Raw genomic sequence first — 23,771 nt, 5'->3', positions numbered from 1 at the left:
TAATGCTGGCTAGAGCTGCATGATGTAGGAAGAACATAACCTCCCTAACACTGACATTATCTAACTGTGACAGTCTGTCAATACAGAGTAATTCATTATCTCTGTGCAGACTGTTAATATTGAATTATGTATTATCTATGACAAAAGGTAAATAACGAATAATTCATTAACTACAACTAAGTGCAAGTATGGAATAATGCATTGAGTAACTGTGATAGGCCATCTGTGTGAGGCATACAGAGTGGAAAATATACATATAGAACGAAACAGTGAGATGTGTGGCAGAGGCATGATTAGACATTGCCTAAATAGCAATTATTCACCTATGACCTTTGACTGTAAGTGTTGGCAAGCTTTCAACCATGGGGGGAGGGGCGGGGAAGAAGCATCCTAACTTGTCTCCAACTGAGGCCCACACATGAATTGCTAGATAACAATCAGTAGCAAAAACCCTACTCTCTAGGCACATTGAGACCAATTATAGCATCCCAACCACCATCCTGGCTGAGATAGGCTCACTAAAATACTGGCTGGAAATTGAATCTGGGGCCTTCTGTTCTGTAGCTCCTCGCTGGATAAGCTGAGCTAACAACAGAGCATAGCTTTGCTTTGATACTAAATATACTGGATTATGAGAAACCTTCCTTTGTGGTCAAAAAGTTTGTGATTATAAAATAGAGAGAAGTTCACATGTTAGATATAAACCTTGAAGTTACTGTATGGCATAACTGGGATTTAAAATTATTTCCCCCAGGATAGCTCAGTGGTTCTCATTCCCATGCTGAAGACTTGACTTTGAATGCCAGTTCTGACAAGAATTCAAACATGTTTTGTTCATCATAAGGCCCCTAGGTGGAGTACTTCATGATAGAAGGAAGGATAACATTGGCACCTCTAGTCCCACTACATAGAATTATATCTTAAAATAAAAATAGAAAATGATAGGGAGTCCAGTTCAGAGGAAGGCTCCACACCTGAATTGTTAGCCTGTATTTCCTCTTTACAGATGCTGATAGACTCAGCAGATCCATCAGAATCTGTGAAGAGTAAAGACAGGTTAACAAATTAGATGTGGATCCTTCCTCAGAGCTGGAATTTAAGTGAGTTCTGTTTGTGCAACAGAACAAAACAAAAAAGACCAAGGGAGAGGAAAGTAGATAACATTTTGAATGCTCAAATTTTTTTTAGAAAGAGGTGAAAAACTGGTGAATGAGATATGTATGGAGATCATCTCAATGAGACAGCGAAAAGTCATTCAGGGTGTGAAAATAACTACGTTTGGCAGTGAAAAGATGTGGGAAAGAAAATGGGGAAATAAAGAAAAACTGCAAATGCAGGCATGTGAAATAAAAACAATAATGTTGGATATACACAGCAAGCCTATGAGCAACTGAAAAGAGACCCTCTCTTACACTGTCAGAACTTACTTTCTGACAAAGTGTCCACACCTAAAGTACCAACTTGTCTCTCCCTCAGACACTGACAACACTCTCCCTCCAATCCCCTTACATCCCCAGCACCCTCTTCCTCTAAGAAAATAGAGACAGCTAAAATTGCTGAAGTCAATGTTCAGGCTTCAGAGTGCTGAGAAGAAAGATAAGATAAGGAAGGGAAGGGAAGTCCTTTGTGGTGGGATCATGCTGTAGGTGGCGGAAATGGTGGAAACTAATCTGGTTAATGTGAAGGCTAATGGGGTGGACATTGGGAACCCAGTTACTGTTGTGAGAGGAGGCAGAGTGGAGAGATGAGAAGTGGGACCCTGTCAGCTACAGCTCAGGAAAAAGGTCAGTTCAGAAGATCTGTTACCAAAAGTGAAGCTTATCAGGGCAGATACTACGCAGACTGAGAAACTGCGAGAAAGAGATGAGTCTTTATTGGATGTGAAGTGGGAAGAAAGATAATCCAGGTAGTTCTAAGAGTCACTGGACTTGTAATAACTAAAATCTGCTTGTACCCATCAACTCTTTTCCTCCACCCACCCTTTTTGTTTTATTCAGTCAATTGAAGGGCTCACGTATCTTTCAATTTTGAGTTATGCCAAAGAGCCTGCACCTGAACTGTGAAGCTATCACTACTGTCTCCAGATGCTGACAGACCTGTCTTGTATTTACAGCATTTTTTGACTTTATTTATGGTTTCTGCATTTTTTCTTTTGAGCTGAACTGTACCTTGTCCATCTAATCACCAAACAGACTAACTGTGTTATAATGCAGGTCATCCTTCCTTTGTGACTAAGCAAAACGGCACGGGGCTAGTTAGCAGCAGTAGGCATGTAGCAACGTAACATGTACTGAGAATAGAATAAATTGAGCAAAATATGAAGCCTATTGATGAGTACATCACTTTAGGATGTCAGTAACAAAGGGGCCCAGTGACTCTGCATGTTAAAACACTCAGTCCAATACAATTCCACGCACTCTGACACAATAGGTCACACACAAGACATTAATCTGTCGTTTCTCTTTTCGGGTATTGTGCACTTCCAGCATTTTCTGTTTTTCTTTCCACCCACTCTGCTTGGTTCCTGATCTCATCAACGTTTGTTGTGAGAATTGAGAAGTCACTTAGCAGAGGAAGTTGGAAAGAGAGTAGTTAACAACCAAGGGGATGGGAGGGTGCGTTCCCTGCAGTAGGAGAAGCAATTAACTTGTCAAACATACCTGTGCCAAAAACAATATATCTCATTGGTTTGTTATCCCCTGCTGTTGACTGTAAAACTTTTCTCACTTGTCTTTAAACCAAATGGCCCAAGTAGATCCATTTTCAGTTTTCTCAGGAAAGTCATCAGGCTTCTTTTTCTGGGGAGTAAATTTGAACACTTTGGTACTTTAAAATGTTGAAATTTTCCTTTTCTTGAAATGTTAAAGTTTACTTTTCTCCCCACAAACCATAACATGAACCTCATGTAGATTTGTGCTGGTATAAATGCCCCAAAGGAATTGCTGTTGGTGCACATTATATCTTATACCTCACAACAGTGGCTACACTTCAAAAGTACTTCATTGGCTGTAAAGCACTTTGGGATGTCCTGAGGTCGTAAAAGGCACTATATAAATGCAAGTCTTTCTTTCTTTTTATCATTATACTTTTATACGTAATGGCACAAATCATGCTTTTACAGAACTCTGCAGGTCCACAAATAAATGTGTTGCTTAAAGAGCAACTGTTACTCAGTGCCACTTTTCAAAATCCAATAGTTACAAACATTTATCACTGGTGTTATTTCCTTCATTTCTGCTGATTTCTGAAGATTTTTGCATATACACTGAATATTGATATCATAGTGAAATCTTGCTTGAAAGAGTCACTGTATCTGACACTGTCAAAGAATTGAATTACTACCAATAGAAGAGATATCATTCAAGAATCCACTTCAGCTTCAACTGTGTACATTAATTCACGTCCCTCATGCCATTAATCTCCCTCACCCTTCCCAACTATTTCTCACATGATAACATCTGTATTCACCACTTAAACCAAAGTACTTGGAAGAGTCTAAGGAACCAATAACGTGATGTTCAACATCCATAGGACTACTGACCACTGGGTGCTGGTGCCCTGTGTTAACAGGGACTGAGGCCAAAGGCTGCTTAGTGCCTGTTCTGGTCTTCAAAGAGAGTGTTTGAAGACCAGGACCTCAAACCCGGCACTAAGCTCATGGTCTATAGAGCAGCAGAGAAACCTGCCCTGCTGTATACAAACATAGAAACAAAGAAGATAGGAGTAGGAGTAGGCCATTCGGCCCCTCGAGCCTGCTCCGCCATTCAATGAGATCATGGTTGATCATCCAAATTCAGTACCCTGTCCCTGCCTTCTCCCCATATCCCTTGATCCCTTTAGCCTTAAGAAATATATCTAAATCCTTCCTGAAAATATTTAATGAATTGGCCTCCACTGCCTTCTGTGGTAGAGAATTCCACAGGTTCATCACTCTCTGGGTGAAGAAATTCCTCCTCATCTCTGTCCTAAATGGCTTACCCCTTATCCTTAGACTGTGACCCCTGGTTCTGGACTCCCCGGCCATCGGGAAAATCCTTCCTGCATCTAGTCTGTCTAGTCCTGTTAGAATTTTATAAGTTTCAATGAGATCCCCTCTCATTCTTCTAAACTTCAGCGAGTATAAGCCCAATCGACCCAATCTCTCCTCATACGTCATTCCTGCCATCCCAGGTATCAGTCTGGTGAATCTTCGCTGCACTCCCTCCATGGCAAGAACATCCTTCCTCAGATAAGGCGACCAAAACTGCACACAATACTCAAGATGTGGTCTCACCAAGGCCCTGTACAACTGCAGCAAGACATCCTTGTTCCTGTACTCGAACCCTCTCGCTATGAAGGCCAACATACCATTTGCCTTCTTAACCGCCTGCTGCACCTGCATGCTTACCTTCAGCGACTGGTGCACAAGGACACCCAGGTTTCGTTGCACTTCCCCTTCTCCCAATCTATTGCCGTTCAGATAATAATCTGCCTTCCGGTTTTTGCCACCAAAGTGGATAACCTCGCATTTATCCACATTATACTGCATCTGCCATGCTTCTGCCCAATCACCCAAACTGTCCAAATCATACTGGAGTTTCTCGGCATCCTCCTCACAGCACACACGCCTAGATCCTTAATATATATTGTGAATAGCTGGGGTCCTAGGACCGATCCCTGCGGTACCCCATTAGTCAATGCCTGCCACTCGGAAAAAGAGCCGTTTATTCCAACTCTTTGCTTCCTGTCTGCCAGCCAGTTCTTTATCCAAGTCAGTACTTTGCCCCCAATCCCATGTGCCTTAACTTTACATGCTAATCTCTTATGCGTGACCTTATCGAAAGCCTTCTGAAAGTCCAAATACACCACATCCACTGGTTCTCCCTTATCTATTTTACCAGTTACATCCTCAAAAAATTCCAGTAGATTAGTCAAGCACGATTTACCTTTTGTAAATCCATGTTGACTTTGTCCGATCCTGTCACTGTTTTCCAAGTGCTCAGCTATTACATCCTTTATAATGGACTCCACCATTTTCCCCACTACTGATGTCAGGCTTACCGGTCTGTAATTCCCCATTTTCTCCCTACCACCTTTTTTCAATAGTGGGGAAACATTAGCTACCCTCCAATCCATGGGAACTGTTCCAGAGTCTATCGAATTTTGGAAGATGACCAGCAATGCATCTACTATTTCTAGGGCCACTTCCTTAAGTACCCTAGGATGTAGATTATCAGGCCCTGGGGATTTATCGGCCTTCAATCCCATCAATTTCCCTAAAACAATTTCCCTACAAATACTGATTTCTTTCACTTCCTCCCTCTCATTAGACCCTATGTTCCCCGACATCTCTGGGAGGTTATTTGTGTCCTCCTTTGTGAAGACAGAACCAAAGTATGTATTTAATTGGTCTGCCATTTCTTTGTTCCCCATTATAAATTCCCTTGATTCTGACTGCAAGGGACCTACGCTTGACTTCACCAATCTTTTTCTCTTCACATATCTATAAAAGCTTTTACAGTCAGTTTTTATGTTCCCTGCAAGTTTACTCTCATACTCTATTTTCCCCCTCTTAATTAATCCCTTTGTCCTCCTTTGCTGAATCCTAAACTGCTCCCAATCCTCAGGTTTACTGCTTTTTCTGGCCAATTTAATATGTCCTCTCCTTGGATCTTATGCTATCCCTAATTTCCCTTGTTAGCCACGGTTGAGTCACCTTTTTTTTTTACCAAACAGGGATGAACAAATTCTATAGTTCATCCATGCAATCTTTGAATGTTTGCCATTGCCTATCCACCGTCAACCCTTTGAGTAACATTCCCCAATCAATCCTACCCAACTCGCGCCTCATACCATCATAGTTTCCTTTATTTAAATTCAGGACCCTAGTCTCTGAGTCAACTACTTCACTCTCCATCTTAATGAAGAATTCTATCATATTATGATTGCTCCAACCCAAGGGGCCTCGCACAACAAGATTGCTAATTAATCCTTTCTCATTACATAATACCCAGTCTAAGATGGCCTGATCTCTAGTTGGCTCCTTGACATATTGGTCCAGGAAACCATCCTGTATACACTCTAGGAATTCCTCCTCCACAGTATTGTTACTAATTTGGTTAGCCCAATCTATATGTAGATTAAAGTCACGCATGATAACTGCTGTGCCCTTATTGCACGTGCCTCTAATTTCCTGTTCAATGCCATCCCCAACCTCCGCATTACTGTTTGGGGGTCTTTGTACAACTCCCACTAACGTTTTCAGTCCCTTGGTATTTCTCAGCTCTACCCATACAGATTCTACATCATCAGAGCTAATATCCTTCCTTACAATTGTGTTAATCTCCTCTTTAACCAGCAATGCTACCCCACCTCCTTTTCCTTTTTGCCTATCTTCCCTGAATATTGAATACCCCTGGATGTTGAGTTCCCAGCCTTGGTCACCCTGGAGCCATGTTTCCGTAATCCCAATCATATCATATTCGTTTACCTCTATTTGCACAGCTAATTCATCCACCTTATTACGAATGCTCCTCGCATTAAGACACAAGGCCTTCAGGCTTGTTTTTTAACACTCTTAGACCTTTTAGAATTATTATTTACTGTGGCCATGTTTGATTTAAAGCCTTGATTTCTCTGACTGCCACCTTTGTTTTTCTCCTTCCTGTCTTTTGCTTCTATCCTTGTTTCCCTTTCCTCTGTCTCCCTGCTCAGGTTCCCAACCCCCTGCCATTTTAGTTTAAACCCTCCCCCAGAGCACGAGCAAGCAGTCCCCCTAGGACATCGGTCCCGGTCCTGCCCAGGTGCAAACCGTCTGGTTTGTACTGGTCCCACCTCCCCCAGAACCGGTTCCAATGTCCCAGGAATTTGAAACTCTCCCCCTTGCACCATTCCTCTAACCACGTATTCAGCTGAAATATCCTTCTATTTCTACTCTGACTAGTACGTGGCACTGGTAGCAATCCTGAGATTACTACATTTGAGGTCCTATTTTTTAAATTTACCTCCTAACTCTCTATATTTAACTTTTAGGACCTCATCCCGTTTTTTACCTATATCGCTGGTACCTATATGCACCATGACAACTGGCTGTTGTTCACCCTCCCCTTCCAAAATGTTCTGCAGCCATTCTGAGATATCCTTGTCCCTTGCACCAGGGAGGCAACATACCATCCTGGAGTCACGTTTGCGGCCGCAGAAACGCCTATCTATTCCCCTTACAATAGAATCCCCTATTACTGTAGCTCTCCCACTCTTTTTCCTCCTGTCCTGTGCAGCAGAACTACCCACGTATGCCTCAGAGACATGGACCATGTACAGCAGGTGTAGGCGTTTTTTTACACACTTTTAACCCAGATCCTGCCGCTGGTCACCAAGTGATGTAAGCGGTTTTTGATCCTAGCCCAATTGCTAGACGGACGGTTCAAATCGCCCCCGCCTTACGAAAGTTCTATACCCAGGAATTATTATTCAGAGTGTAAATGAAATAAGTCACGGACAGGAATGCTTCGGTGAAAAATCAAACTTGTATTTATTTGGTCTAACATACACTGGCTAAAACATGCACTACTAAATGAAATCACTATCCCTGTGGAGAATAAAATCCAGATTACAATCAACATACATACAGTACAAAACTGGGGACTATAACGAGCAGTAATTCCCTTATTGCTATGGTGGACGCTGATTCCACCCCTACCAACGAATTACCCAGTCGCATAAACCCCTTTCACCTGGCTGAATCAAACGAAGATCCCCCCTCGGAATGGCCCAAAAACTTCACTTCTGAGAGACTATGCTTACCCCGTTTTCGATCGCTCTGCTCGTCGGCTTCTCCGGCACTTCTTGTCTTGTTGGAGTAGGAGCGAGAGAGAGAGAGAATGGTGGAAAAGAATCTATCTTTATAGATAGTCTGCCTGCCCCTTTTTCCCACCAATCTTAAAAATCCATTTGCTTCTGAGCACTCTGGTGCTTAATCTGTGATGAGTTATCCTCGGACCCATGCGTATTGGATTAATGGCCCTAAGTCCGGGACATATCTTTTGGTCTTTGTGTTGGGAGAAATTCTAAGCACTCCGGTGCTTAATCTGTGATAGGTCATCGTCAGACCCATGCGTATTGGATTAATGGTCCTAAGTCTGGGACATATCTTTCGGTCTTTGTGTTGGGAAAACAGGCTTCCTTCTGGCTGGGTGAGCTAGTAGGATCATTGTTCTGCTTCTCTTCTGAGATGGAGGTGAGAAGTGCTTTGCATATTAGAATGTTTTTTCTAATCAATTTCAATGGCCCACCTTCCTTTTTCCAGGACTGTCAGGCGGACCCATACATACTGGATGAGTTCTCGCTGACCTACATTGGCTCCCATTTAAGCAACACCTCGATTTTAAAATTCTCATCCTTGTTTTCAAATCCCTCCATTGCCTTGCCGCCTCCCTATTTCTGTAATCTCCTCCAGCCCCATAACTCTCCGAAATTTCTGTGCTCCTCTAATTCTGGCCTTTTGTGCATCCCCGATTTTAATCACTCCACCATTGGTGGCCGTGCCTTCTACTGCTGAGGCCCTAAGCTCTGGGATTCCCTCCCTAAACCTCTCCGCCTCGCTATCTCTCTTTCCTCCTTTAAGACGCTACTTAAAACCTACCTCATCTGTCCTAATATCTCCTTATGTGGCTCGGTGTCAAATTTTGTTTTATAACCCTCCTATGAAGTACCTTGGGACGTTTTACTGCATTAAAGACACTATCTAAATACAAGTTGTTGTTGTTGGAAACATTTGTACACTAAACTTATTAAGGCCTTGGTATATTTATCAATGAAGCGATAGACCTGTAATGCACCTGAACATCACCCCAGACCATCAACGCTTATATAAAATGGTTTCCCTCATGGCTAGAAAATGCGTGATTTTGGGTCCTTTCTCTTAAAGTGGACTCATTTTTCTGCGATTGACTGGTCTGTTGATTTCCCCAATATACATTCTTCTTTGTTATTTTTGCTGTGTTTTCAAACTGAACATATTTAGAGCTTCTTAAAGCTGTAACCCCATCAGCTATCTACGCCCGTGTTCCAGGGAACTGTTACTGTGTACTGCCTAGGTAAGAGTTATGGATATACCTTCTCGATGTCCTTCTATTTTCAGGCTCTAGAGTAAGATCTGAGGAGACATGCAAGACTGGTGCACTTGCATCTCAGGCAGCCAAGTAGGATCCACTGTTACGCAACATCCTTGTATACAGGCTCAGGCTATTGTACGTGGACATGACTGGAGAAACATGCATACAAAGACTGCAATTTTTCAAGAGGGCTTGATAGAACTTTACAGTATTCTGCAGCCATTCCTAGAAACCACTTCCAGGACAGGGATAGCTTTGTTAGTGGTTTCAAGGTAACTGCTACAGCAGCAACACAAAAGAGTCCTGCACTTCTGGCTGGATTCCCCAAAGTATAATGTGTAATCAATGGCATTGAATTGGCAGTATGGGTCCCTACAATCAAATCCACCCTTTTCATGAAAAGAAAGAGATTCCAGTGCATAAATGTGCAGCTGATCTGTAACTTTAGGTACAGAATCATGCATATGAGTGCCCATTTCCTGGCAGTTGCCATGATTCATTCATCTTATTGCAATCCATGGTGGCACCATTATTTCAAAGGACAGAAAGACCTGTTGGATAGCTGGTGGGGGACCAAGGCTACCCACTGCAGCCATGGCTCCTTACCCATTAAAACACCCAATGACAAAATCTACAAAGAGAGATAATGAAGCACATATTGCTAGCAGGGACTTGGTGCAACAGACCATTTGCACGCTTAATCAAAGGTTCAGATAGCTGCACCAACTGGGAGAGTGTTGTAGTATAGCCCAATAGAAGTATCCAAAATTATTATTCTCTGTAGCTATTGGGGAGGAACTGAACTTTTGCCAGCTGCTAGGCTTGTCTTGATTGTTATATTCATTAATAACTAGACATTATCATTATGAACAGCTAGCTTGAGCTAGTCACTTTATTCATGCCATGTGGACTTCTACAGCATCCATCTCGACTACTGCCTTCTGGGTAGCCTAGTGCATCATGGGTAGTCCACTCTTATATATACAGCTCCTACATACAGCAACATACAGCGCCACCTAGTGTACCATTCTAGAATGACATGTTACTGATCATTACATCCCCCTTTCTTTGAGGTTAAACAAAATCAATATCAATCAACTTTCAAGAAACACAATACAGATGATATCAGTAACACTTCTGTTAGTGCTCTATAAACATAAACATTTTCACAACAGTCAACACATTTTCAAAGCTTTACTTTATACTCAAAGATTAAGTCTATCAGGCTTTTTTACTTCACGTGTGGATCTTCTCAGCACGGGTAAGTCTGATGTGTTTTCATGAGAGCCTGTATGTGTGTTTCTGTTAGATTGTTCTGGTGGTGATTGACAAGATTCAGTTTCGGCATTGTCATCGATTTGCTCTTGGATAGTTTCTTGTGTTTTCAGGAGGGAACGGCGGTTCCTCCTGAGAATCTGTCCTTCCTCAGTTCTAACAGTGTATGACCTTGGTCCTACTTCCTCAAGAACTGTAGCTTTCCTGTTCCATGCATCTGGAACCTCAATCCTGACAACATCATCCCTTGTCAATGGTTTCAGAGTTTTGGATGACTTGTCATAGTATGATTTCTGTTTCAGCTTTAACAGTTGAAGTCTCTGTCTCAGTTCCTTACTCTGCTTTTCTTTTGCACAGCAGGGTAGCGTGGTATGCAACTTGCAACCCATTAGGAGTTCAGCAGGTGAAGAACCAGAGTCTAAAGGTGAGGCTCGGTAGCTCAGCAGGGCGAGATAAGGATCAGACTTGCTTTCTGTCGCTTTCTTCAGTAGCTGTTTGAGAACTTGAACACCTTTCTCTGCCTTACCATTCGACTGAGCATACAGAGGACTGGATGTGATGTGTTGAAAGTCATAATGTGCTGCAAACTGTTGCCACTCCTTACAGTTGAAACACGGACCATTGTCGCTAATGGCAATCCTAGGAATTCCATGTCTGGCGAAGATGGATTTCACATGCATTATGACATTGCTTGCTGTGGTGCTTGAGAGCAGCGCCATCTCAGGATAGTTAGAATAGTAGTCAATCACTATTAGATATTCTTTACCATTCAAATGAAAGAGGTCTATGCCAACCTTTTGCCATGGTGCTGTTGGTAAGTCAGCTACTATCATTTGTTCCTTTGTTTGTTTGTTTTGGTGTTTCTGACATGTCTCACATTTGCCTATCATGTTCTCAATGTCCTTATTTATGCCAGGCCAATAAACAGTGTCTCTTGCTCTCCTTTTGCATTTTTCAATTCCGAGGTGTCCCTCATGAATCCTTTTGAGCATGTCTTGACGTAGAGCCTGTGGCATGACTATTCTGTTCTGTATTAGTAATCGTCCACTTGCGACACTCAATTCTGACCTTATGTGAAAGTAATTTGGACAGGAACCTTTTGGCCAACCATGATGAATGTTCTCTATTACTGTTTGTAACACTGTATCTTTTACTGTTTCTTCTGCTATTTGCTTTGATTTTGTGTCTGACACGGGCAGTGCAGCAGTGACCATACTCACATGAATATCCACGTCTTTTTCAGTACAGCTCACATGACTCATTGTGGGTGCTCGGGATAGTGCATCTGCTAACACTATGTGTTTGCCTGGTGTGTAGATCAGTACAAAGTCATATCTTTGCAGCTTCAGCATAAGTCGTTGAATCCTTGGAGACATCCCATACAGATTTTTTTTTATGATGGCAACCAGTGGGCAGTGGTCTGTCTCAACTGTGAAGGTGGGAAGTCCATATATGTAGCCATGGAACTTTTCTAGTCCAACTACCAAGCCTAGAAATTCCTTTTCAATTTGAGCGTATCGACACTCAGAGTCAGTCATAGACCTGGAGGCATAGGCAACAGGCTTCCAATCTTCACCCTCTGCTTGTAGCAAGATCGCGCCTAGGCCATCTTTTGATGCATCCGTTGACACTTTGATTCTCTTTGTTGGGTCAAAGAAGGTGAGTACAGGTGTGGTTGTCAGCACTGTTTTGAAGTTCATCCATTCTTGTTCATGTCTTTCTGTCCATGCGAACTCATTTGTTTTATGTAGCAGGTCTCGCAGACAGGCTGTCTTGGCTGACAAGTTAGGAATGAACTTTCCAATGAAATTTATCATCCCCATGATGCGTAGCACTCCTTTTTTGTTAGTGGGTCGGGGCATTTTGAGTATGGCATTTACTTTTTCCATATCTGGCTCTATTCCTTTACCAGATAGCTTATCTCCTAGGAAAGTGACTTCCTGGATGCCAAACTGACACTTGGCTTTGTTGAGCCTCAGTCCATTCCGGCGTATGCTCTGTAGCACTTTAGTCAGTCTCTCATTGTGTTCTTTCAGTGTGGAGCCCCAGATGATGATGTCATCAACATAGACCTGAACTCCTTCCAGACCTTCAATTATGTGTTCCATCGCTCTATGAGAGATTTCAGATGCAGATATTATCCCGAAAGGCATTCTGAGGAAACAATACCTGCCAAATGGTGTGTTGAAGGTACAGTATTTGGTGCTTTCTTCATCCAGTTTTAGTTGCCAACATCCTTGTGAGGCATCGAGCTTTGTGAAGTATCTGGCACCTGCCATTTCACTGGTGATTTCTTCTCGTTTGGGAATCTGGTAGTGTTCACGTTTTAAGTCCTTTGGATCCATGCATATTCTTAGATCATTGTTCTTTTTCTTTACACATACCATGGAGTTAACCCAGTCTGTTGGCTCTTCGACTTTCCTGATGACTCCTAGTGTGGTCATTCTGTCCAGTTCTTTCTTGAGCCGGTCACGCAGGGTTGCTGGAACTGTCTGTGGAGCATGTACCACTGGCTGAGCATTCTCCTTTAGCTGGATCTTGTAAGTGAATGGTAGAACTCCAAATCCTTTGAACACATCCTGGAAATTACTCACTACAGAATTCATCGAGTCATCTGGTCTGCTTATGGCACAGTTTATACGGTAGACTCTCTTGACCAGTTCTAAGTCCTCACAAGCTTTGTCACCTAGTAGTGAATCAAGTCCTTCAGCCACAACAGAATACATGAGATGATGCACTTTGTCTTTGACTGTCACTTAAATCTGCATACACCTAAGCTATCTATTTTCTGTCCATTATAGACCTTCAGTAGTACTGACTTTTTCTGTATTTTGGGCTTTTCTTTCATATTTTTAATGTCACTCATACTGATTATGTTTGCTTTTGCCCCAGTGTCTAGTTTCAATGTAACGAATGCTCCATTTACCTGCAGTGGGATCATCCATTTGTCCTCTTTTACTGCATTAACTTTATGTTCAGCATTGTCCCTTCCTGAGGGCTGCACATTTTCTGTATCCTTTTTGATATTGTCACGTGACACCATTCGTACAAAAAATGTCTCACTTAAATCAGTGTCCTCAATCACATTAACTCGTTGCCCTTTCTTAGTTTTTACTTTTGAAAAGCATTTTTTGGCAAAGTGATTCTTTCCATGACATTTTGTGCACATTTTCTCAAACACAGGGCATTGTCGTGACTGGTGTTTGTAACCACAGCGTTTAGAATTAAAAATTCCTTCCTCCGATTGCTTTTCATTTCTGTTCTGCCCATGTTTTTTTCCTTTGTAGGACACAGCACCGACAGCAGCACTATCACTTACTGCAATCGCATCATTATTAATTTCACTGAAAGTCTTTGCGTGCTTTTGAGCTAGCTCACTGGCTTGGCATATTTTCACAGCATTTTCCAATGTTAGTTCTCTTTCTCTCAACAGACGTTCCCTGGCCTTTTTATCATGAATACCAAACCCAATCTGGTCACGAATCATGGATGATTTCAGTTCACAGAAATTACATGTCTGTGCTTTCAGTTTTAGATTGGTCACAAAGCTATCAAAAGTCTCATTTTGCTGCTGTGTCTGTGAACAGAACACGTACCTCTCATAGGTTTCGTTCTTTTTGGGAGAACAATGTGTATCAAATTTCTTTAGCACATCGTCCATTTTTTCTCTGTCCTCCTCTTGATTAAATACAAATGTATGAAATACCTCTATCCGATGGCAGCAATGTAGAGTTTGAATTGTTGTTTGGAAGTCCGCCAATTGCAGTCGACATTCCCCGTGAGTTTCAAACCCTCCGGTGGCTTCAAAGTCTCCATGTCGCGTTTCACAATTTTCAGCAGATTTTTTCCAATCCTGGTACCATGTTATGTTCATTAATAACTAGACATTATCATTATGAACAGCTAGCTTCAGCGAGTCACTTTATTCATGCCATGTGGACTTCTACAACATCCATCTTGACTACTTCCTTCTGGGTAGCCTAGTGCATCATGGGTAGTCCACTCTTATATATACAGCTCCTACATATAGCAACATACAGCTCCACCTAGTGTACCATTCCAGAATGACATGTTACTGATCATTACATTGATGTCTGATGGGTTTTGGAAGACCAGTGCTCCCTTTTGCAGCCGAAGCTCCTGACCCCAGTTAGGAACCTCCTAAAGCAGCAGAACACAGTTATAACAACTCCCATTCCACCACCCAACTCACTGCAGAGCACACGATATGGATGCTTAAACAATGGTTGTGTTATTGGATACTTTGGCATGGTGCTGTTCTACAGTCCAGCCAAGATGGACAAGTTATCACCATCTACGGCAAGCTACTTATGGAGGACACCAAGGTTGAACTTAATATCTTGTGCTCTTGCATTAACCCATGTCTGAAGGCAGGCACAATAGAATATCAATTCCTTGTCCATCCTGTCATCTACTTCTCATACTTTTTCCACTTGCTCCTCCTTACTTGTAAATAATGCTTCACTCGGCACCTTTTCCTCAAAGTATTAGTTGCTGGGTACAAGCGAGAGGGCTTTACACAATGCACTGTGCTGCGTGAGAGGCCCTGTTGTCACTGTGTCCAGGACTCTCATCTTGAGAAAAACCTACAGGAAGAGAAAAGAACAGCCAGTTCTAATGGATCCCAAGACATGACCTTCAAAGAGAGGTGGAGGAAAACAAGGAGTGTAGGAAAGATGTCCATAACATAGAAACAGAGAAGATAGGAGCAGGAGTAGGCCATTCAGCCCCTCAAGCCTGCTCCGCCATTCAATGCGATCATGGCTGATCATCCAAATTCAGTACCCTGTCCCTGCTTTCTCCCCATACCATTGATCCCTTCAGCCTTAAGAAATATATTCAACTCCTTCTTGAATATATTTAATGAATTGGCCTCTACTGCCTTCTGTGGTAGAGAATTCCACAGGTTCACCACACTCTGGGTGCAGAAATTCCTCCTCATTTCTGTCCTAAATGGCTTGCCCCTTATCCTTAGACTGTGACCCCTGGTTCTGGACTCCCCGACCAACAGGAACATCCTTCCTGCATCTAGTCTGTCCAGTCCTGTCAGAATTTTAAAAGGTTCAATGAGATCCCCTCTCATTCTTCTAAACTCCAGCGAGTATAAGCCCAATCGACCCAATCTCTCCTCATACGTCATTCCTGCCATCCCAGGTATCAGCCTGGTGAATCTTCACTGAACTCCTTCCATGGCAAGAACATCCTTCCGCAGATAAGGCAACCAAAACTGCACACAATACTCAAGATGTGGTCTCACCAAGGCCCTGTACAACTGCAGCAAGACATCCTTGTTCCTGTACTTAAACCCTCTCACTACGAAGGCCAACATACCATTTGCCTTCTTAACCGCCTGCTGCACCTGCATGCTTACCTTCAGCGACTGGTGCACAAGGACACCCAGGTCTCGTTGCACTTCCTCTTTTCCCAATCTATTGCCATTCAGATAATAATCTGCCTTCCTGTTTTTGCCACCAAAGTGGATAACCTCGCATTTATCCACGTTATATTGCATCTGCCATGCTTCTGCCCAATCACCCAACCTGTCCAAATCATCCTGGAGTTTCTTGGCATCCTCCTCACAGCACACACGCCCACCCAGCTTTGTGTCATCTGCAAACTTGGAGATATTACATCTAGTTCCCTTGTCCAGATCATTAATATATATTGTGTATAGCTGGGGTCCAAGGACCGATCCCTGCGGTACCCCACTAGTCACTTCCTGCCACTCAGAAAAAGACCTGTTTATTCAACAAGGAGGATGCTTGCTGGGTGGTTGGAAATGTGGTGCCATGCTTCCAAAATCAGCATCATCAATGCCTTCAACTGTCTCCATCAGGAATAGAGTGGAATCATTTGGTTGTTTGGAGTGAGGATCTTGATAATTGCCAGCACACCACATGTCATCATCTTCTTCGGGTGTTTATGTGCAGCCTTAGCCTACAAGCAGGACCCGGCAACTCATCCTGGATTGCAAACAGCACCCCTATGCTGATGACATCTCTGTTCTGGGGCCAACACTTTGCAAATTACATAGAAAGTACAATAGAGAGACAGGCCGTTCAGCTGAACCATTCTGTGTTGATGTTTATTGTCTCACATGAGCAGTAGTCCTAATCCCATGTGCTTTCTCCATTCCCATATCCCGTTAACCCCTTTTCCTTCAGCTACCTATCTAACATTTACTGAAACCTGTCATCGTCTCTGCTTCAATCATTGGCCCAGAAATTTGGGTCTCCACAGGTGAGTATGCATGGGGTACTCACCCGTAGGCCCAATGGAAGTGCCGGTTTCCTGCATGCACTGATCCCCTGAACGAAGGGGTTCAGAGGTCGAACGCGTGTGCATCGAACTTCGTTTTTTTTTGCAGGTTTTCCCGGGAGGGTAAGTCTGCAGAAGTTAGACATATAGGCCTAGAAATTCAGCTGTTTGCGCCAGCCGTTAGCGCCAGATTTCCGGCGCTATCCACTTAGCGGCCGGGCACCGCCGGATCTGCGCCTACGCCGAAATTCAGCTGGGCTTTAGCGCCGGCGCAAAGTGTTAGCGCCCGCTCAGCTGCGCGCGCATCTTATGACGTCATTCCGTCGTGCAACGCCGTTTGTGCGCCCCAAACCGGAAATTCAGTGGCGCCCGGCCGATGTGGGCGTGGCGCTGCTAAGAACTGTGAAATGGAACTCAACAGAGGCCCTGTGGGATTCGGGGAGCGCTAATTAAAGGGCACATCCACTCACCCATAAAAGCCAGCCATTTCGCTGCAATGACTTTACTGCTTTGGACTTCTGCACAGAGAGCAAGGCACAGAGATTACTGATTTCGGACACCATAGGAGAGGTATTTTTGGCTTCTAGCCAGTGCTTTGACATTTGCATCCTTGTGATTTTGCTGTTTGGAACTTTGTAATGGGGGCTGCATGGGGGGCCAACCCTCAGTTGCTACATTTTGTGCGAAGGGCTCGCAGACGCTTTGAGAGAGGGCCAGGCATGCCTAGACGCAGAGGGGCCATTAGGCGTCGCCAACGTAGGCCTTACCCAGTCAGGCAATACCGGGAGCAGGTCTCATATCTCACCATGACTGCGGCGCATTGTGTTAAGAGGCTGCGCTTCAGAAGGGAGGTGGTTGGAGAGATCTGCCAGCTGCTTCACGCAGATTTGCAGCCACAGCTCATGTCCAGGGCGTCTCTCTCGGTGGAAGTGAAGGTCACGGTGGCTCTCAGCTTTTATGCAAGCGGCTCCTTCCAAGCCGCTGCTGGGGACATTGCGAACATCTCCCAGTTCGCCGTGCATCGCTGCATCCGACAGGTCACCGAAGCACTTTTCGTGAGGAGGCACCAATTCATCTCCTTCCCCATGACCCAACACAAGCAGGAGCAGCGCGCAGTCGGATTTGCCAGGATCGCGGCCTTCCCCATGGTGCAGGGCGCCATTGACTGCACACATGTGGCTATGCGGGCACCTATCCACAATGCCGAGCAATACCGCAACCGGAAGGGCTACTATTCCCTAAATGTGCAGCTGGTGTGTGACCACAGGCAGCGCATCCTAGCTGTCAATGCCCGCTTCCCAGGAAGCAGACACGATGCCTTTATCCTGCGCCAGACTACTGTGGCTGACATGTTCCAGGCACAGCCTCCACCAAGGGGATGGCTTATCGGGGACAAGGGCTACCCTTTGTGCACATGGCTCATGACCCCGCTCCGCGCGCCCAGGACCCCAGCGGAGCTGGCATACAACGAAAGCCATCAAGCCACAAGGAACCTAATAGAGCAAACGATAGGCGTCCTCAAGCAACGGTTCCGTTGCCTGGATCGTTCGGGCGGATCTCTTCAGTATTCGCCGGATAGAGTCTCCCAGTTCGTCGTGGTGTGCTGCATGCTCCACAACCTGGCTATCCACAGGACTCAGGCACTGCCACCTGACATTGGCCCACCACCTCAGGAGGACGAGCAGGAGGACCCTGAGGAGGAGGAGCACCAGGCCAGGAGGGAGCGACAAGGTCCAAGGGCCGTCCGCCGGGGGCTTATTGCTCGACACTTCTAGGCCCCCTGTCAGGGAATGGCCTGGGCCACTGAACGCAGCTGAAGGCAGCCGCTCCGCAAGCCCTCAGCCGGTTAACCCAACAACCACTTGAAACATGACACCTGCACATGGTGAATAAATAAACATCTTTATTTCAAAAACTCAGGGCCCTTCCCACATGGAAGAGCAAAACAGAGAAGACCCCCAAAAAACAGTCACAAACTTCTGTCACTCCCAAAACCTGGGGAGGACTAACAAAACATCAACATCCAAATGGCCTTCCTCACTGGCCTAACAAAAACAAGCCCCCCCCACAACACAAACACCCCCATAAAACCAAACAACATAATGCCCCCCAGAACAGAAGCCCCCGCATCACCCAAACCCTCGCTCACCACACTCTATTCGGTGTGGCGAGAGGGCGAGTCCGTCGACAGCCGTCTTTTGCCCCGGCCCCTCCTGCTGCTGCGCCTCAAGCTGGGCCGTGAGGCTGTGGCGAGGCTGGGGGAAGGATCTTCAGGGCGACAAGGCGTCTCGCCAGATGCCCTTGGGGGTCGGCCTACACGAGGGTGGGCCCGGGAGGGGCCGGCTGGTGGCTGCTGCAGCTGTGGGTGGCCCTCTTCACTGCCTGCAGCAGCTCCTTGCACCCTGGCTGGGGGAGTGGCAGGCTCGCCTGCACCAATGGGGACAAGGTGGGTGATGCCAGGCGCGCGCTGCTCGCCAGACACACGTGCACTCGGGCGGCCTGGCCGGGGAGCAAGCGCGCCAAACTGTTGGTCGCCAGACCGGTGTGCGGCAGCAGGGCGGCGGCTGGCCTGGCGACGCCTCCGCGCCAGTGCGAGGGTGGCAGAAGTCAGTGCCCCAACTGCGCCGGCATGTGCCCGCATCTGCAGTGCCATTGTCTGCCCAGCACCTCTCAGCTGGCGACTGGCGTGCTGCGCTGCCTCGAGTTGTTGCACCCCCCTCTCATGCGCTGCCACAAGGAGCTCCACCCCCCTGGCGTGCGCTGCTGCGATTTGCTCCAGCCCCCTGGCCTGGGATTGGCCGAAAGCCACCACACTTTGTGCGAGGCTTTCGATGGCGTGAGGCATCTGTGCCACCACCTCCATGAATTCGACGTGCCGCCGCTCCGACGCCGCCGACATCTCGTCCAGGAGGCGCACCTCCTGGGCGACGTCCGAGTCCGGACTGGAGGGCACCTCCACCCTCTGGCCAGAAGGCTGGCGTGCCGCTGGAGCCTTGCCGCGTGCGGCCACGCCACTGGGAGCAGGTTCTACCCTCCCCTCCACCGCCTCCCCCCTCTGGGCAGAAGGCTGGCGTGCCGCCGGAGCCTTGCCGCGAGCGTCCATGCCACTGGGACCAGGTTCGGGGCTCCCCTCCCCCGCCTCCCCCTGGTTCTCCGGCACGCCAGACGTCTCCCCTTCATTGCCATCTCCTGGAGCGGAGGAGGGTTCCCCCGAGGTGGCGCCTTCCTGCTGCTCCTCGACGTCCTCCTCCTCCGAGGGCCTGGCTGTCTGGGCTTCAGGGAGCACCTCCTCCTCACCAGCTGAAAGCAGGAAGGCACAAGTGTAGCTTTAGAGTGAGGACAGGCCGACAGCGAGGGAGGCCGCACTGGTGCATTATGCGCATTTTTCGGCCAGTGGGGAAGGATGTAGATCTGATGCGCGAGGGCAAGGAGAGAGGTGCACCCGGTCCTGTCCTTACCAGTGGGTTCCAGTGTAGGGTCGGCGTCGCCGAGCGCCACAGGCCCAGTCACCGGGTGACGCAGGAGTCGGGCCACCCTCTCTTCCAGAACCGTTAGCTCCTGGTAATCGTGAGGGCCTCCACCAGTGACACGCAGGCTCCTGGCATTCCTCGCCAGCTTGGCCTGCAAGAGAAAGGAAGGCGTCTAAGTACAGTGTGGTGCCCCGTTGGTGTGTGTGAGTCCTCCCATGGTGGAATAGCTTGGACAGTGTGGTGCCCTGTTGCTGTGTGTGAGTCCTCCCATGGTGGAATAGCTTGGACAGTGTGGTGCCCTGTTGCTGTGTGTGAGGCCTCCCATGGTGGAATAGCTTGGACAGTGTGGTGCCCTGTTGCTGTGTGTGAGGCCTCCCATGGTGGAATAGCTTGGACAGTGTGGTGCCCTGTTGCTGTGTGTGAGGCCTCCCATGGTGGAATAGCTTGGACAGTGTGGTGCCCTGTTGCTGTGTGTGAGGCCTCCCATGGTGGAATAGCTTGGACAGTGTGGTGCCCTGTTGCTGTATGTGAGGCCTCCCATGGTGGAATAGCTTGGACAGTGTGGTGCCCTGTTGCTGTGTGTGAGGCCTCCCATGGTGGAATAGCTTGGACAGTGTGGTGCCCTGTTGCTGTGTGTGAGGCCTCCCATGGTGGAATAGCTTGGACAGTGTGGTGCCCTGTTGCTGTGTGTGAGGCCTCCCATGGTGGAATAGCTTGGACAGTGTGATAAGTGCAGAAAGAGCTATTGATTAACATGCAAGTGCCATTGCAGCGGCAGGAGGGCTGGGCATTAGACCTTTGACGTCCCTTTGGCCCTAATGGGAGGTGCACATGCAAGGATGAGGGGGACACTGGAAAGGGTACTCACCTTGACCAGCCGACATAGGTCATTGTATTTCTTGCGGCACTGGTCCGCACTCCTGGGAACATCGGAGTTGGAGGAGACCCTCCGGGCAATTTTGGTCCACGCCTCCCTGAACTGGCTCCTGGGAGCCTTCCTGCCACTAGCCGGGCACACGACCCGTCTTCTCTTGCGTACCCCATGAAGGAGCACACCCAACGCATGGTCAGAAAACCGCTGGGCTCTTTCACGGGCCCTCTCCATTACCTCCAGGCGTTGATTTGGTACACAACCAGTCCTGAGGCCTACTTGCAGGGCTACAGCATGCAGGGCGTGGCTGCAGTCAAAGTTGACCCTTCCCCCTTTAAGAGCTGGCCGGCGTCAGGGTGTCTGCTGACACTCACCACATGATCGCACCTGCGCTGCGCCCGGAATCGGCGTTATCAGGCCGCATCGCCGGATTAGCGCCTGAACACAGGGTTCCAACGCCTATTGCAGCGCTCGGCCAAAAAGTTGGCCAAATCTACTGAATTTCGGCGAGCTCGCCTGCACTTTCCGGCGGCTGCTAAATTTGCCGAGCGCCCGACTTTAGCGCCGCAATAGCGTCCGAACTGAATTTCTAGGCCATAAATTTTTGAAAAATGAATTACAGTTTCTAACATGCTAAAAATAAACTTACCTTTCTTTAAAGTATTTAAAAATAATAAACCTGTGGAAAAAATGTTTTAATTTTACTTAATTCACCACTTACTGTGTTAAAAGCAGGCCTTGCAACTGCTTTTTATAAGCATAGCTGCTGGAGACTTACCCTCCCGGAAAAACCTGGGAAAAAAATGGAAATTCCAGGCGTACACGCTGCCTCTCCGGCGCATACGTTTGACCTGTGAACCCCTTCCTTTAAGAGAACAGAAGTTCCGGTTTCCCGCGCATGTGCAGTGCATGCACGAAACCGGCACTTTCGTTGGGCCGACACGTGAGTACTCAGTGCGTACTCACCCGTGGGGACCCGAATTTCTGGGCCTTTAAAGTATCAAGTCTCGCTTACACTGAATAAAGTTTAATCACTGTCACCAATAAGGGTCAAGTCGAATCTTTCGAAACTTAAGAGTGAAAGGGTTAATTGGGACAGACCCAGAAACTCAACGCACTCAAGGAAATTAATGCATTATGTGTGTTTTTCCATTTTTCCCACAAAAGACACTGTGGTATGTGAAGAGTTTCTAGAACCTCCTTCTGTATAAAGTTCCCATTACCTATAACAGGTGTGTTGGTGTTAACACAATTTGCCCGCTATACACAGAGGACGGTTAAACCATAATAGCTTGTACTGTACACCAATGTCCAGTGCGAAGCCTCATTATTTTGTTTCTATGCAGCACCGCACTGTTGCTCTAACAGACTGAAGCTTAATAACATATTCTCGACAGCAAAGGAATTCTTTTCAAGGATGAAATCAAACAATATTCAGGTGCTAAGGATTAAACGACAGCCTGTGAGTTCATGTCCCATTTCGATTATGCTTTCCTTTCTTGCTCTCTTCCCCCCCTCCATGGCTCTATTTTGATGCCTTTGATGAATGGAAGCCTTGTTGGAACTTGTTTCATTCTCAGCTGGAATCCAATTATCAAGACAAAGGGCTGATTTCACAAATGCTGTAGTTAAAGGGTATGCATGCCATTAGCGCTTTACATGCATAAATCGATAAATACAGGGGATTAATGAGGTGCAAATTTATTGAAGAACCAACCGAATTGCCCAAAATAGCCTACATGCTTAATATGTTATAAGCAACACCTTTGTAATTGACTCTTATGATACTGGCAAATGGTTGGTGCCATTTTCCCGATATAGACGGCTGCCTGTGATAAGCGTGGACGGTGTAAGTGGACTTTAATCGATTTGGATCTATTTCAAGTTTTTTCTAAACTAACCCAAATCTCAGAATAAAAGTGGGCCATATTTATATATTTAAAAAAAAATAACAGCTATATTTAATTTTGCTATGCTTATGCCAAGAAAACAAATTTTAAAACAGTACATTTTTTCATTACTTTTCTAAAACCAGGTTATTTTAGATGAATTTACATAGTGATAAATAGAGTGAGGTAGATGGTATTACTCATATGATTTATATTTCATTCTAATATTAAGATACATATATTCTCCATTTTTATACCCCAGATAGGACTAGTACAGTGCAATGCTGAGCTGACAGACTCAACTGGCTGCACCTCGATCTGCATCATGCTCCGGTCGCATTTGCACAAATGCGCGGTCTGCTCTCGGCCAGTTCATTATTAAGGTTATGAGAGCACAGGCAGGAGTGTCCTCTTTCTCCCAACAATGAAACGACGGGATACTGAGTTTCAAAAGCTCCCAGTAGGTTCAATAAAGCACTTTTTAAACTCGGCTTCACACCAAACTGGAACTGTACTGTTCTACGCCTCATGCAAAATGCATTTAGCATAAAACTACATTCTGAAGGTCACCTCACAGCTCCTACTTTGGAGCATCCAGCAGTCATATTGCTGGCCTGACTCCCGAGTTATATTGTTACTATTGACGCACACCCAAAACCACTTTCAATGTACATCCGATACCATTTTGCATTGCAGTGAACCTTGTGGTATACCAGCAGCCTTAGAAAGATGAGGGAGAAAAGGATAGAAGGATATGCTGATAGGGTTAGATGAAGAGAGGTGGGAGGAGGCTCGTGTGGTACATAAGCGCCGACATGGACCAGTTGGGCTGAATGGCCTGTTTCTGTGCTGTAAATTCTATGTAATATGTATATGTAAAAAATAGCTGCACTGC

Source organism: Somniosus microcephalus, chromosome 4, assembly GCF_052327205.1.
Source record: "Somniosus microcephalus isolate GS21.2 chromosome 4, FLI_Smic_1.0, whole genome shotgun sequence".
NCBI lineage: Eukaryota > Metazoa > Chordata > Chondrichthyes > Squaliformes > Somniosidae > Somniosus > Somniosus microcephalus.
The sequence above is the reverse complement of the archived record's forward strand: the minus strand, read 5'-3'. Positions refer to the sequence as shown.